Source organism: Leptidea sinapis, chromosome 9 (genome assembly GCF_905404315.1).
Source record: "Leptidea sinapis chromosome 9, ilLepSina1.1, whole genome shotgun sequence".
Classification (NCBI taxonomy): Eukaryota; Metazoa; Arthropoda; class Insecta; order Lepidoptera; family Pieridae; genus Leptidea; species Leptidea sinapis.
In genome coordinates this window covers 12,885,582-12,902,470 of record NC_066273.1, presented here as the reverse complement: position 1 = coordinate 12,902,470, position 16,889 = coordinate 12,885,582, and the positions used below count along the sequence as shown (strand labels likewise).

General features: G+C 40.0%; 1 long non-coding RNA gene and 1 pseudogene across 1 annotated transcript; both read right to left on the bottom strand.

Moving 5' to 3' along the window:
- Positions 1-662, bottom strand: part of LOC126966098 (papilin-like) — a 43,999-nt pseudogene extending 43,337 nt beyond the window's left edge.
- Positions 663-7,854: 7,192 nt separating this feature from the next.
- On the bottom strand, positions 7,855-13,847 carry LOC126966196 (uncharacterized). The gene is made up of 4 exons (XR_007729681.1): positions 13,641-13,847; positions 12,381-12,477; positions 10,307-10,489; positions 7,855-8,647 (listed from the first exon to the last, which is right to left on the bottom strand). It is a non-coding gene; the product is annotated as an uncharacterized LOC126966196 (long non-coding RNA).
- Positions 13,848-16,889: the final 3,042 nt, after the last annotated feature.

The window sequence follows — 16,889 nt, the reverse complement described above, 5'->3', positions numbered from 1 at the left end:
TATTTGAGATAAGTACTTATTTAAATTAATAAAATTGTGTAACCAACTCGACGTTTTATATCATTTTGCTAAATAATGACTAAACTGCTGATACAAAATGTTCTTGCCTCGAGTTCGCGTCCGACTCGCTCGTGACTTCGAACATTACTGCCATTAAATAAGATGTTAATTTGAATGTTTATTTTGATGTTATGTATAAGTTAATATATAAGTACGTATATATAACTCGTATCATACACCCTATATATTATTTATAAATCAAGCATGGTCTCGGGATGATACCCTGTAGAGGGCATGGCTTTTGGAGTGAACTTAGCATTCTGTTGGAGATTGCATTATATGAATACTGATTTCAGGCAACATCTGCGTTAATGTGTCGTTCAGAAAACGAATCCGACAATGTGGGACTAGCGCGGTCCATATACGGGGCGAGTCGGGAGGCGAGGTATATCGAACTGATGCGCACCATGCAGTTTGGTGAGTACTATAACACTACATTCTCATACATAGTGGGAGGCTCCTTTGCACAGGATGCCGGCTAGATTATGGGAACCACAACGGCGCCTTTTTCTGCTGTGAAGCAGTAATGAGTAAGCATTATTGTGATTCGGTCTGAAGGGTGCCTTAGCCAGTGAAATACCTGGGGGAATGAGACTTAACATCTTACGTTTCAAGGTGACGAGCGCAATTGTAGTGCCGCTCGGAGATTTTGGGTTTTTCAAGAATCCTGAGCGGCACTGCATTGTAACGGGCAGGGCGTATCAATTACCATCAGCTGAACGTCTTCCTCGTCCCGTCCCTTATTTTCATAAAAGAAATGCGTTATCGTGTGTGATGTGTCTTGTTATTGATATTGTCGGGTGCCGCAGAAACATTCGAGATGATATCGGAGGACGGGGAGGGCGGGTTCAAGTTCACGGTGCCGTACCACTTCGAGGGCACGGTGCGCGCGGCGGGCCAGCGCTCGCACCCGGCGCGCATGAAGCGCCTGGCGCAGGAGGCGGCCACCCTGGCCACCAGCCTGCCGCTCTCGTACTCCTCCTCCGTGTTCGTGCGCACCGACACCGACCGCCTGGACATCATGAAGGTACTCTCGCCTCTCTGGTCACCGTCTGGTGACGTCTGAAGAGATGTTTGATGCGATTTCTGCACTAGAACCCATAGGCGACAAACTAAAATATCATCCTCACTATCTGAACATGTGCGACCGACAATCTACCAATCAGTAGTGCAACCCGAAACAAATATTTCATTGTTGCTTCAGTGATTGTGTGAGGAGACAAACACTATTCGGACTCTGCGGGCCTGCAATGAACTCTTATTGCGATTCAATTGACAACCTAAAATAACCTGCTTTGCTATTTCGTACCACGACCTGATTAGAGCTATCTAATTTCGGCTGACGCCAAATCAACTGATTAAATCGCAGTGATGTCAATTGGATGTCAAAAAATATATCAAGTGAATCGCAAACTGATTTAGTTCGTTCATTCATTCGTACATGAGGTAATATTTCAACATAAACTGGATAGCTTATGTGTCAAAGTGAGCGATTCGAAAAAAGTTACTACTTAGAGGAAAGTGAATCATCGTGTTGTTAATAACTTTGAAAAATAGGGAAAACATATAGAAATGGAAAATTTTATTGATGAAAGATGCGATGACCAAAAATGAAAATTTTGTATTTTCATTTTTGGTTACAGACGGTGCAGTAAGGGCCCGGGCTATAGCCTGTTCGCAAGAACGAATTAAAAAAAATGAACTCTATCGTGCTGTCAAATCAAACATCAATGGAGGTGCGTTCATAACTCGTTATTTTTACGAAAACAGCTAAGCAAATATTTAATTAGTAATTCAAAGAACAATATTTATTTATATTACTGATATTTAATAACTACAAAAAAGGGCTTAATGGTTTATAATTTGACGTTATAAAGCGCAATTTTAAAATGTATTTGTAGTATTTTCTACGCAAAAAAAACCTCTAAAATCATATCATTTTAGGTTTCGAAACGCAACGCATATGGTTCGAGTAAGAGAAACAAACTTATGCAACGACTGTAGAGCGTCATCTCTTTCTCTCACCGCGGACCACAGACAAATTTATTTCGTTCATTCTTCATAAGCGATCTAAGCGCCATTCAGTAAAAGGCAGTTCATGGTACGAATTTTAGTGATTCAGTTTAGGTACCTAAACTGAACTGCATCGGAATCGCATCGCTTATTAAAAGTTGATGGTATGCCCTCTGGACTCGTATGTGTGTTAATCCGAATTGGAGTCGACTTTATAGCTCCTAGGAGTTGAAAATACAGGGTATTATCGTTAACCTTAAAAAAAGGAAACTAAAACCTTTCTACTTATCCCATACCAAATGTGTGTAAGTGTTTTGGATATTTCCCGTTTGATTTAAAAAAAAGTTATTGATGTCATTTTACTGATTAGGCAATCAGTTATTTTTTTTTATTCTGTCATAGTTACAGAATAATCGCCTGGTCACAATTAACGATTACATCCTGTATATATGTATATAGGTGGTGTGATTTTTAGCAGGCTGTTCACTGGTTTCCATTGGCAGGTCCTGATCACGGGCCCGCAATCAAGTTTGCTGTCAGCTGAGCACTACGCAACATGGTCAGCGCGTATGATACGCGTTAGGCTCGACCGATATCAGCTCTGACCGTCGGTCGAGCACTAAATGTACCATAAAGTGATTTTGATATGATGTTTGTATGTCCAGGTGCTGGTGTCGATCCAGTCGCTGATCCTGGTGCCTGAGCCGTACTTCAACGAGCCGGGGTACGAGCGCAGCCGCGGCACGTGCGTGGGCACCTTGGCCTCGCTCGAGTACAACTCCAACATCTACCAGGAGTGCGTGCGCTGGGCCATGCTCGACCAGCTGCGCTCGCCCGAGCCCTGCTTCCGGGAGGTACTTCCTCTCTAGTTATTTATTATTCATTACTATATTCTATTCATTTCATCATCATGATCATCAGCCGGAAGACGTCCACTATTGGACAAAGGCCTGCCCCAAAGATCTCCACGCCGATCGGTCCTGCGATGCCCTCATCCAATGTATTCCAGCAATGTATGCAATCTTGACTAGATCGTCAGTCCATCTCTCTGGGGCTGCCAACACTGCGTTTTCCGTGGTAGCCATTCGAGGACTTTATTCAGTTATACAGGATGTAAAGTGTGACCAGGTGATTGTTCCGTAACTAACTAAAAACTAATAAACCGTGTTCTTCAATATCAGCATATCTTTTCAAATAAGGAAACTAAAAGCTTTTTACCATATGAGTCTTTATTATGGAGTAACAAATTATAAACAGAAATATGCCAAAATTTATTTGAATCAAAATTTATAGACACTGCGGGATGACAAAATATGATTATGATGTAATTTTTAGATTCTGAAGTCTCATATTGTGTAGTTGCACTTTGTTAAGACCTTGTTCAGTTTACTCGAGATAAATTATGAAGTAATTTGCTTAATCGAAGTTGTTTGTTCCTGCAGGTTATACAGACTCACTTTTGGATAAAACGGAACGAGATAATGCAAACCGTTGCGAACTGGATCACTGATCTCGAGGGGCAGAGCGGGGACGAGCGGACACACCGAACCATCAATCACAACCTGTGCGCACTCAAGGTGAGCACTCAACCTGCCATTTTACCAGTACATCCTTCAGACTTATTCAAAACGGTCAAGTCATAACTCGTTTCTGGTTTATCACAACTCATTATTTTTTAGTTTTGAGAACATGTATATCAATAAAATTTTCTCGTTGAGTTTCCAGAGTTCGAATTAAAATTCGGTTGTTCGATTATAATTAGCACAAACACGATTATTTCTGCATGTAATGAAAATAAATGAGGAATATTAAAACAATAACTAGTAACCATTCCAATCACACAATTAGTAAGTACACAATAAGTTAGTACACTATTAGTTAGCACACTATTAGTTAGTACACTGTTAGCTAGCACACTGTTAGCTAGCACACTATTAGTTAGTACACTATTAGTTAGTACACTATTAGTTAGTCCACTGTTAGCTAACAAATTAGTTAGCACACTATTAGTTAGTACACTGTTAGCTAGCACACTATTAGTTAGCACACTCTTAGTAAGTACACTATTAGTTAGTACACTGTTAGCTAGCACACTATTAGTTAGTACACTGTTAGCTAGCACACTATTAGTTAGCACACTCTTAGTTAGTACACTATTAGTAAGTACACTGTTAGCTAGCACACTATTAGTTAGCACACTCTTAGTTAGTACACTATTAGTTAGTACACTGTTAGCTAGCACACTATTAGTTAGCACATTCTTAGTTAGTACACTGTTAGCTAGCACACTATTAGTTAGCACACTCTTAGTTAGCACACTATTAGTTAGTCCACTGTTAGCTAACAAATTAGTTAGCACACTATTAGTTAGCACACTCTTAGTTAGTACACTGGTAGCTAGCATACTATTAGTTAGCACACTATTAGTTTTGTTTTATTTGCTTAGTTTTCAAGTAAACAATTTGATTGCAGCGGCACTATGTGAAGCTACAAGAGGAGCTGGCCAAGTTGCCGGTGCCCGCCGGCCTCGAAGATCTGGACGAGCCGTTCAAGTTGCCGGCCGCGCCCGGCCCCGCGCCGCTGCCCCGCCTGCCCGCCGCCGCCGCGCTGCTGGCGCCGAGCCCGCCCGCCTCGCCGCCGCCGCACGACGACGACGTGGTGGACCAGGACATGGAGAAGATCGTGTCCGAGGTGGTGGACTGAGCGGACTGCGGACGACAGCTGATACCACTCACGAGCGGGTGGACGGAAACAAGCGACACCAACTCGCGACACCCACTCGCGACACCTACTCGCGACACCCACTCGCGACACCCACAGTTTAATACATGTTTGTATGGACATTATTCAATTTGTCACTTAAAAAAATTTTGTTAACTTTTTTATAACCCGTTAAAGTAGATGAACGTTTCCATAATCCTAAGTTAGTTCGCGAGTTGATTGTGCCTGTCCAGAATAAAGATCTTTTCGTACTTGTAAAAACAGATAAAAAATATGTTAATTAATCTCCAATGATTCCCGTTTTATCTTATCGTGGGAAACATTGGAGATGAAGGACTAAATAATTGGTGCAAATATTTAGTTTGAACACTACGAGTACGTGGATGTTGCATTTAGATTAGTTCTTGGGCGCATACGATCCAGTTTCAGCACAAACTGTTGTTAATAAAAAATGTAACTAAGGTTTGACGTGGACGTGATTACTGCTGGTGTTGGAATGATAAAGCTGGCTTGTCCTTAATAGTTCGTGTTTCTCCAATATGTGTATTCCGACCAGTGTGTAGGGCGCCCTTTATATATGTAAAGATGTTAGTGACACGTAGTTTATCGTAATTTATGTATATTATTATTATTATCCTTGCTGAGTTGAGACAACAACAATATAGCCGTCGCGATCCATGCGCTTGTAATTATTTGTATTTCTGTTTTGATTGTTTCATAGGTGAGTTAAGCGAGCGTTTAGCGTGTCTTTTAGTTAACATGTATTGTGATATTATAACGGGCTCACAGACCCGATAAGTTATTTTATGGCGTACACAAGCATTCGCTCGAGGTAGGGAAGTAGCCGGAGATTGGCTACCCCGTGTTTGTTTAGGGTTTTTGCACATTATACCGCATTACATGCGAGCGTACCACACGGATAGCAAGAGGTGAACCATCGAGCTATATTTTATTTGCTATTGATATTATAATATCATCATTCAAATGCTCCTTTTGCTATTATGCGAGAGCGCTATGGTATAAGTGTACGACGACCTTAAAACGACTCTGTACTGTATCCCCCACATACATTAAGAGTCTATTACATAAAGCCGAGTGTACATATACGTAACCAGTATCAGTGTCCAGCAGATGTTTTACTCAATCACTGGTTTCATATTAATTATACAGTATGTAATATATTATAAACGTTTTAAATTATAATTTACTGTACATATATTGTGTATCGAGTTTAAATTTTGTATTTAAGATGTATTTAGCGGTGTACAGTAGACGCTGTATGATGTTGTTTTAAAATTTATAATTACATTTTGTGAACTATGTACAGACGTAGTCCGCAATCATCTTAATCGTGATACCTCGGCTTGGTGTCGATCAGTTCGAGTCCAGATCTGTGGTTCCGATGTGTCAATCACTGTTTGCTACCAAATCAATGATTATGTTTTATTTGATGTAGGAATGACAGTAAGGGCTATATTATTTCATTGTGACACCATGGTAGCTCAACCAGTCGCCGCTACCAACTTAGTTGGTTACATTTAATGTAAACCGCTCTATTAAGAGCTGCTCATCTGGTGTCCGTTTGGTTACGTAACCAATTTGGTGGCGGGACCAGCATGTTGTCCCGATGAAATATTGTAATGTTTTCAAATATTAAAACTTGCAAGAAATTCTCATTGAAATGTGGAAGACCATTTGGGGAAATTAACTTTGCGCAACGCATCACTATTGTTATTGTCGAAGAACAACTCGACCTCTCGTGATTTATCGGCATCGGAAAATATTTATTTTTGTCTCTAGTATTTTCCATGTAGTGTAATTTTATCATTGTGGTGGAATTAGAAAAAAGTTTTATTGGGTTGTATTCCTTACTGTTTTGCATTTGGTTTTGTGCCAATATAAAGCTATAACTTTAAAATGGTTATTAGCACTTTCCTTTTTTATCGACATTTAAAAAAAAAAGATTATTGCCATGAGCATTTTCATAAAAACAGAATGATGTCAAAATGAAATGAATATAAGTTCATCTTTTAACCTATTCAGTACACAAACAATATCTGTGTCAGATCTGTCTGTTAAGCAATTGCATATTAGTCATGTTTTATATTTCTATATATCTTATGAGTATAATATCTATGTTCCTAAATTATTTATGATTCGATACCCCTCCGCACATTGCTTGCGGATTATTTTAAGTAAATGTTCCCAACCGTTCTTCGTTATCATTGCATCATTAACACATTCCTTGATTAAGAAAGCTTCTAATGTTATATTTGGCTTACCACCGAGGAGATTTGAACGGTTAATTCTCAGACTACGAAAGAGTGAAACATTAATTACCATACTGGTTGTTCAAACATCAGTGGTTGACAGTTGATAAACAAATGAATTGATTGCTTGGTTACAAGAGCAAATAATGTGATACATCATCAACCTATGACGTTCTATACACACATAAGGAAGTATCATTCGCAGTCTGATAGCGGAACGGCAAAAGTGTGCTTAAAGATAATGTAAGCACACTTTTCTTCTTAGTCGTATGTCAACTGTCACTGTCCGAATCAAACCTGAACTGAATAAATGTTTTACATTGCTGCTTATTGACAAATGATATTTCAATCAACTGGAGTAAAGGCAGCAATGTATAGTATCTTAGCTTATTATGATGTAATTTGTGGCATGTTCCATATTTGGCTTTGTTTTTATGCGACGTGATTTGTCTATATGTATAGAACGTCATTGTAGTCGACAGATCTAATTTGCCTACTTATATTCTATGACAAGTTTATATTGTATTGACGATTGATATTGCATGAACCCAGAGTTGTTATTTAAATCTGACGAGTATTTTTTTAAAGTTATATTAAAACAAATTTTATAAACAAGAGTTCAGTTATAAGCTACAAATGGACGGTTTTGGGTCTACAATTGTGTGCAGTAACGTGGAGCGTGTTGCCTCGCTTTTGTTGCTGACTGTACTTCGTGGGCGGTTATATCGGCCCGACTCAATTTCGTTTTTTGTTTTATATACTAACTGTGAAATTTGGGATGTAAATAAAATTTATGTTACAGCATTATTTTGTTTTATTTCAGTAAAATATAATTATGAGAATAATATAATTGACAGAATGACAATGGATTGCTACCCGGTTACCGGATATCTCTGTACCTGTTGCATGACGTCACATCGTTGGTTTGTTACGGTCGCGGTGTGCAAAACAAGCATCACTAGGATATTGTTATTACGAATTATTAAAAAAATATTTATTTTGTCAGTATTATAGATTGATGTTAATGTGTGTTGTGTGCTGATAATTATTATTATGGGAAATCAATGAATGAATCTGGATTAAGTATAAAAATATTTTTTTACATAAATTAACAGACTACAGAACTATTAACAACAAAAGCAAAGCAGTTATAGCACGAACATATCACGACATAGGTACACCTAACGGTCATGAAACTGCAAACCGTACTGACGCAACAGGGGTGAAAGAGGTACGGGATGGAGCTTCACGTTCCAGCGAGGTCCAGAGATAATGTGACCGTGTAGTAGTGAGTCTTAAATCTAACCTAATATATACATATTGTTATTTAACATTATTATAATTTAGTGAATAACATGACATAGATCAAATTGATAATATATCTAATAAAGATAATCTAAAAAGATCAAAAAGTGAATCAAAGTACATTCTTATGCTGTATTAAGTTGTTTCTCATAAGTTAATTAATATAAGGTTTAATTTATATTAGTGTAGTGTCATTCGCAGGAACTAAGTTACTTCCAGTGATCTCTGTCCCTTTCTTCAAATTTCGGCCAGCGTTCATGCATGACTTACAACAAAATCTGGTTAGATGGAAAAATTAAAGAATTAAATACATATACTATGTATTATTTTTGGAAAACTTACAGCTAAGCTACTACATGATAAAATTTTGAGAGATGTCAAATAGGAATAGGAGGAGAAACGAGCGTACGGGTCACCGTGTTAAGATTGCCTAACACTAGGTGTTACACCTCCGCCTACATTCTCTTGCAACACCACAGGAATCACAGGAGCGTTGCCGGCCTTTAAGGAAGGTGCACGTGCTTTGTTTGAAGGTACCCACGTCGTATCGTTGCGGAAAAACCACAGAAGGAAGCTTTTGTTGTACGTGGAAGAAAGTTCCTTGAAAATCGCACTGTGGAGGAACCCTCCATACATCCTGATGGTGGGGATGATATCCTTATTTGTGGTGTGTCGTGCGAAGGTAGAATTTGGCGGGAGGAATCAGGTGAAAAAGCTCTTCGGAACACTCCCCGTGATAAATGCGGTAGAAGACACACAATGAAGCGACATCTCCTCGCCACGCCACGTGATCGAGACGTTCACAGAGCACTGGGTCCTTGACAATTCGGTCAAATGGTTCGAGCTGATACTGTAGTGCGCCAGGCCAGAGATGACAGCAATAATCCATTTGTGATCGGACCTGCGCTTTGCAGAGTGCTAGAATTTGGGCCGGCTTGAATTATTGCCGAGCTCTATTTATGACGCCCAGCTTCTTTCGAAGCTAATTTGGCTTTGCCGTCCAGATGACTACGGAAATGGCATTACTTGGCGTTGTATTCAAAGCGCGCTCGAAACACAGCTGAATGAAAACTGCCTAAAATATACTTCATAGAACGCCATTCAGTGAAATGAGACTGTATGCATATACTACATAGAACGCCATTCAGTGAAATGAGACTGTATGCATATACTACATAGAACACCATTCAATGACTTGAGACTGTATGCATATACTACATAGAACACCATTCAATGACTTGAGACTGTATACATATACTACATAGAACACCATTCAATGACTTGAGACTGTATGCATATACTACATAGAACACCATTCAATGACTTGAGACTGCATGCATATAGTACATAGAACACCATTCAATGACTTGAGACTGTATGCATATACTACATAGAACACCATTCAATGACTTGAGACTGTATGCATATACTACATAGAACACCATTCAATGACTTGAGACTGCATGCATATAGTACATAGAACACCATTCAATGACTTGAGACTGCATGCATATAGTACATAGAACACCATTCAATGACTTGAGACTGCATGCATATAGTACATAGAACACCATTCAATGACTTGAGACTGCATGCATATACTACATGGAACACCATTCAATGACTTGAGACTGTATACATATACTACATAGAACACCATTCAATGACTTGAGACTGTATACATATACTACATAGAACACCATTTAGTTACTAAAGTCTGATTTGCATTGTAACGTTGTCTTATGAATCGAGATCGCGTGCTCTAAGTCATATGAGTTGAGATTGAGTGAGACACGACATCGAGCGCTATGTTAGCCTACAAAGAAAGAAGACGGCGAACAAATGCTAGTTAAAGACCTACCCTGTCTTTCGTTCCATAACTTTCCTTCCCTGTCGTTGTTATATTATATGAACCTGGCTTTAAAAGATAAACTTACGTAGAATAGAAACGGTGTTGGCAGAACTTGCTGCGCACTATGAGTTCACAGTCGGCGAAGGAAGCGTTGTCATTGCACTCTGACGGGATGTTCAGTCCTGAAACATCTCTGTCCTCCACCCTTTCTTCAAATATTGATGTCGGATCAATATGGCCAGCGTTCATGCATGACTTACAACAAAACCTGGTTAGATGGAAAAATTAAAGAATTAAATACATATACTATTTATTATTTTTGGAAAACTTACAGCTAAGCTACTACATGATAAAATTTTGAGAGATGTCAAATAGGAATAGGAGGAGAAACGAGCGTACGGGTCACCGTGTTAAGATTGCCTAACACTAGGTGTTACACCGCCGCCTACATTCTCTTGCAACACCACAGGAATCACAGGAGCGTTGCCGGCCTTTAAGGAAGGTGCACGTGCTTTGTTTGAAGGTACCCACGTCGTATCGTTGCGGAAAAACCGCACAAGGAAGCTCACCGCAGAAGGAAGCTTTTGTTGTACGTGGAAGAAAGTTCCTTGAAAATCGCACTGTGGAGGAACCCTCCACACATCCTGATGGTGGGGATGATATCCTTATTTGTGGTGTGTCGTGCGAAGGTAGAATTTGGCGGCAGGAATCAGGTGAAAAAGCTCTTCGGAACACTCTCCGTGATAAATGCGGTAGAAGACACACAATGAAGCGACATCTCCTCGCCACGCCACGTGATCGAGACGTTCACAGAGCACTGGGTCCTTGACAATTCGGTCAAATGGTTCGAGCTGATACTGTAGTGCGCCAGGCCAGAGATGACAGCAATAATCCATTTGTGATCGGACCTGCGCTTTGCAGAGTGCTAGAATTTGGGCCGGCTTGAATTATTGCCGAGCTCTATTTATGACGCCCAGCTTCTTTCGAAGCTAATTTGGCTTTGCCGTCCAGATGACTACGGAATTGGCATTGCTTGGCGTTGTATTCAAAGCGCGCTCGAAACACAGCTGAATGAAAACTGCCTAAAATATACTTCATAGAACGCCATTCAGTGAAATGAGACTGTATGCATATACTACATAGAACACCATTCAATGACTTGAGACTGTATACATATACTACATAGAACACCATTCAATGACTTGAGACTATATGCATATACTACATAGAACACCATTCTATGACTTGAGACTGTATACATATACTACATAGAACACCATTCAATGACTTGAGACTGTATGCATATACTACATAGAACACCATTCAATGACTTGAGACTGCATGCATATAGTACATAGAACACCATTCAATGACTTGAGACTGTATGCATATACTACATAGAACACCATTCAATGACTTGAGACTGCATGCATATACTACATAGAACACCATTCAATGACTTGAGACTGCATGCATATACTCCATAGAACACCATTCAATGACTTGAGACTGTATACATATACTACATAGAACACCATTCAATGACTTGAGACTATATGCATATACTACATAGAACACCATTCTATGACTTGAGACTGTATACATATACTACATAGAACACCATTCAATGACTTGAGACTGTATGCATATACTACATAGAACACCATTCAATGACTTGAGACTGCATGCATATAGTACATAGAACACCATTCAATGACTTGAGACTGCATGCATATAGTACATAGAACACCATTCAATGACTTGAGACTGCATGCATATAGTACATAGAACACCATTCAATGACTTGAGACTGCATGCATATACTACATAGAACACCATTCAATGACTTGAGACTGTATACATATACTACATAGAACACCATTCAATGACTTGAGACTGTATACATATACTACATAGAACACCATTTAGTTACTAAAGTCTGATTTGCATTGTAGCGTTGTCTTATGAATCGAGATCGCGTGCCCTAAGTCATATGAGTTGAGATTGAGTGAGACACGACATCGAGCGCTATGTTAGCCTACAAAGAAAGAAGACGGCGAACAAATGCTAGTTAAAGACCTACCCTGTCTTTCGTTCCATAACTTTCCTTCCCTGTCGTTGTTATATTATATGAACCTGGCTTTAAAAGATAAACTTACGTAGAATAGTAACGGTGTTGGCAGAACTTGCTGCGCACTATGAGTTCACAGTCGGCGAAGGAAGCGTTGTCATTGCACTCTGACGGGATGTTCAGTCCTGAAACACGAAAGGTAGTAAAAGTATCTTCAAGTATGATTGTTGTTATTGACATATTGTGTGATTAGGTTTGATGGTAAATTGAATGAATCGCTCGACTATATTGCCCAAAGAAGAAATTCAGTAGAGCTATGTATATTATTTACATTTATATAGCTGGAATTTTCTCAATATTAGTAGCAATTTTATTACAAGTATCTTACGCTTAAGTAATCATACCTACGCATAATTATTATGTTATCATAAGATAAAATATTTTTGTTCTGATGAGCAGTAGGCAGAACTAACAGCTTTATTAGGTATCTTCTTTTAGTATGTTAACCATAATTTTGTTATTAAGTTAATAATTAATAGATATGTAATCTTCAAAAAGTTTGTTATTAGTAGAACATTCATGTAAGTACCTAATAAACTCCCGATTATATTTTATATGGTAGATTATATCTAATAATATGTAAAAGGTTTAAAGTCGACTTTAAAAATGATTTTATTATTTTATAAAATATAGCAACCTGTACTAATGTTTAGCTAAAAAAAAGTACATATCCATGTGATAGAATTATATACAATTCTTTTACAAGGCATGGAAGACACTTAGAGGCAATCGCATCAAGGTACCCCTGTTCTTTCATACATAAATAACTTTATGTATTATAAAATTGCAAGTTTACCTAATACATATTTTGACGTACCTATATTATTAAACACACAATAAAATATGTATTATTACAATTACACATTACAATTAAAGATTATTCGAGAATTTCTATGATTATTAAATATATTAATTCCAATAGACAACCCATCTCTCAAGTTCAAGGTTTCGCTTCAGTTCTACTGGAGTTAGGCTCATAAAAAAGAATGAGAATGGCTTTATTTAAAGGAAAGTGATATAATATAAAAGACACCTAACTACCCACCTACTTATGTACTTCATATTTAAAGTTTGCAAAGGGTCGCGGGTTCGATTCGTGTTCGAGTCTGATACGACTTGCTTTATGTCTTCGTCTGCGTCTAAAATATTTTTGGGACTCAAAAATGGAGATGTAATAAATGATTCCGATGGAGTAAATATTAATTAGTTAATGTACTTATTGCTTGCCACGTATTCTCTTTGTTACCATAAAAGATACTGGGAATCCTGATGAGATAAAATCACTTACCATTTAAAGGCACTGCTGCTACGAAGGAAAAACTTACAAGAAATACTAGAGCTATTATTAATCTGTGCATTTTTAAACAAGTTTTATTTTAAGAAAAATACTATTGTACCGTTGAATAAACAGTTTGAGCTCTGATTGAAACGATAGTGTATCTGCGGAGTTCCAGTTAGAAATAAACTTGATTGTTGGCAGTACGATAACATATATATTATAATCACTGTATTCAGAGACACTACCAGCATATGACCTTATAACTTTGTTATGAAAATCACTTATCTTCGGGTGATAACGCGGCTTTTTATAATATCACGCCACTTTAAGAAAGCAGGGATCAAATATATTATGTGTCGGTTTTGTATGTTTCCACTTGTAAACTGGAATTATTTCTTGCTTATCTCTATATCCTACATGAGCCACAAGTTGCCTTATTCAAGCTTTTTATATTACAACACATGTTATTGAGTACTGCACAGTTTTCCTTTCAGTAAGATGTACCTACGTCTCTTTAAAATAGGTACGCATGTCATATATTCCTGTATATAAATCAAGTATTTTCATTCTTTAAATAGACACATGTAAGAAACCAATAGTCGAAAATCCAAAAGCAACGGTACCATAATGGCGCCTATTTCTGCCGTGAAGCAGGAATGTGTAAACATGACTGTGTTTCGGCCTGAAAGACGCCGCAGCTGGTGAAATTACTGGGCAAATGAGACTTAACATCATATGTCTCAAGGTGACGAATGCAAATTGTTGTGCCGCATGGAATTTTTGGTTTCTCAATTCCTATTTATCATATTAGTAGGATTTTAGGGTAAAATTATTTAGCTATATATATGAAGTTTCATTAAACTTTCCCCACACCCCGCCCGCAATCGCCCGACCGCTCGCGCGCCCGTGCCTTTAGAACAGAGACCCGGACTACAACATAATATCGGCATAACTATTCAAATATTTGTCCAAATAATGTAGTATTTGCCCCCTAACGTGGACTTTTGCAATAACTTTTACAGTATAATTCAATCCAGTTGAAACGCCGTCCACCACCACCTTGAGACGGCGCAGCCGGCCTTATGTTTCCTTACGGAGACGCAGATATCTCGACCTAGCGATATGTCATATTTAACGTACCCCGGGTACAAAATTGAGCACAATTTTTTACCTCATACCGGGGTATGTGTGTACGTTAGGGAGGATATCTACTGTCGCCGTCTCGGCAATTTTGAGGGTAGGGACCTGTCTACTCTCTGGCTCCGCGTAGATTTAGAGGACCGCGTCCGCATGCGTGTGTCTACAGGTCCCATAGTGGTAACGCAGAAACCGATCATCTCATGGGCTGTGTTCAAGCGGCATTGACGACTGCACAGATCCCCTCCGCTGAAATTGTAGTCTTGGGTGATTTCAAAGGGCACAATGCCGAATGGCTCGATCACGTACCACAGACTACACAGGGCGATCTGTGCTTAATTTTGCATTTTTCGTATGGTCTGTCTCAATTGGTTGAGTTGCCAACGCGGCTCCCGGATGTGGATAGCCACATGCCGTCCAATAAGGACCTTCTGCTGACTACACATCCCAATGTTTACCAGGTCTTTGTCGACGCCCCTCTCGGAACGTCCGACCATTGCCTGATCAGCAGTGTAGTGCCTATCCGACGCCAACGTCGCAGACCACCTACCGTGTTTGGCACTACAAGTCAGCAGATTGGGATAGGATGCGTTCCTTTTTTGCATCCTACTCTTGGGACAGGGTTTGTTTCCCTTCGGATGATCCTAGTGCCTGCGCCGTTGCAGGAGCCGATGTGATACTACAGGGAATGGATACCAAGCTCTGTGGTACCGATCGGTTGCAGATCACAGCCCTCGTTCGATGCGTCAGTTAAAGCAGCAACTGACTGCAAAAAACAGGCATATCGAACTTGGGTTGCGGCGCTTTGCACAAAGGATCTGAACTGCAAAGTTCTTAAGAGGAAATGTAACCGTGCATCCAGATTTTTTAAACGGCAAATCGCCCCTGCGACGTCAAAGCACGTCGTCAAAATCGGCGAGCAGCTTTCCAGTTACCCGACCGGAACATGCAAGTTCTGGTCGTTGTCAAAAGCTGCTCTTGGTAACTTCAACCAGCCGTCCATGCCGCCGTTGCACATGAGGAATGACAGCCTGGCCCATACGGCAAAAGAGAAAGCCGATATCCTGTGCGCTCTTTTCGCCTCCAACTCGACTTTTGACGACAGCGGAAAAACACCGCCTACCATCCGCGGTGTCAGATCTCTATGCCTGAAGTACAGTTCAGACAGAAAACTGTTAGGTGAGCTCTGTTTTCGTTGGACGTCAGGAAGTCGAGCGGGCCGGATGACATTTCTCCAATCGTGCTTGGAACGTGTGCCTCTGAGTTGACGCCGGTGCTAAATCGTTTATTCCGGCACTCTTATTCCAAAGGCATAGTCCCTTACTCATGGAAGTCAGCCCTTGTCCATCCGATCCAAAAAAAGGAGACAGTTCACATCTGGCAAACTACAGGCCTATTGCTATTACCTCCCTGCTCTCCCAAATCATGGAGAGCATAATTAGCCGCCAGCTCTTGGTATACCTTCAGGGTCACCAGGTTATCAACGACCGTCAATACGGCTTTCGCCATGGTCGGTCGGCAGGTGATCTTCTGGTATACCTAACACATAGATGGGCGGCGGCTATTGAAAGCAAGCGGGAAGGCCTGGCAGTTGGCCTGGATATAGTGAAGGCCTTTTATCGTGTATGGCACAAGGCGCTCCTCTCAAAACTTCCATCATTTGGGCTTCCCGAGAGATTGTGCAAGTGGACCTCCAGCTTCCTCACTGGGCGCAGCATACAGGTCGTTGTCGACGGATATTGCTCGAACCCGAAGCCCGTGAATGCTGGAGTGCCCCAAGGCTGTGTGCTATCTCCCACGCTGTTTCTTCTGCATATCAATGATATGTTGGGCACCTCCAACATACATTGCTATGCAGACGACAGCACTGGTGATGCCGTATACTCGGGCCATGCAGGTCTCTCTCGGGGAATCGTCGACCAATGCCGAGAGAAACTTGTGTAGAAGAAGAATAGAAGTATCGAGTCCTCTCTTGAGAAGGTCGCGGAATGGGGTAAATTGAACCTTGTCCAATTTAACCCCCAGAAGACTCAAGTTTGCGCGTTTACCACTAAAAAAAAATCCATTTCTCGTATCAACACTCTTCGACAACACTTCCTTTAAAGCCTCGCCTAGTATCGG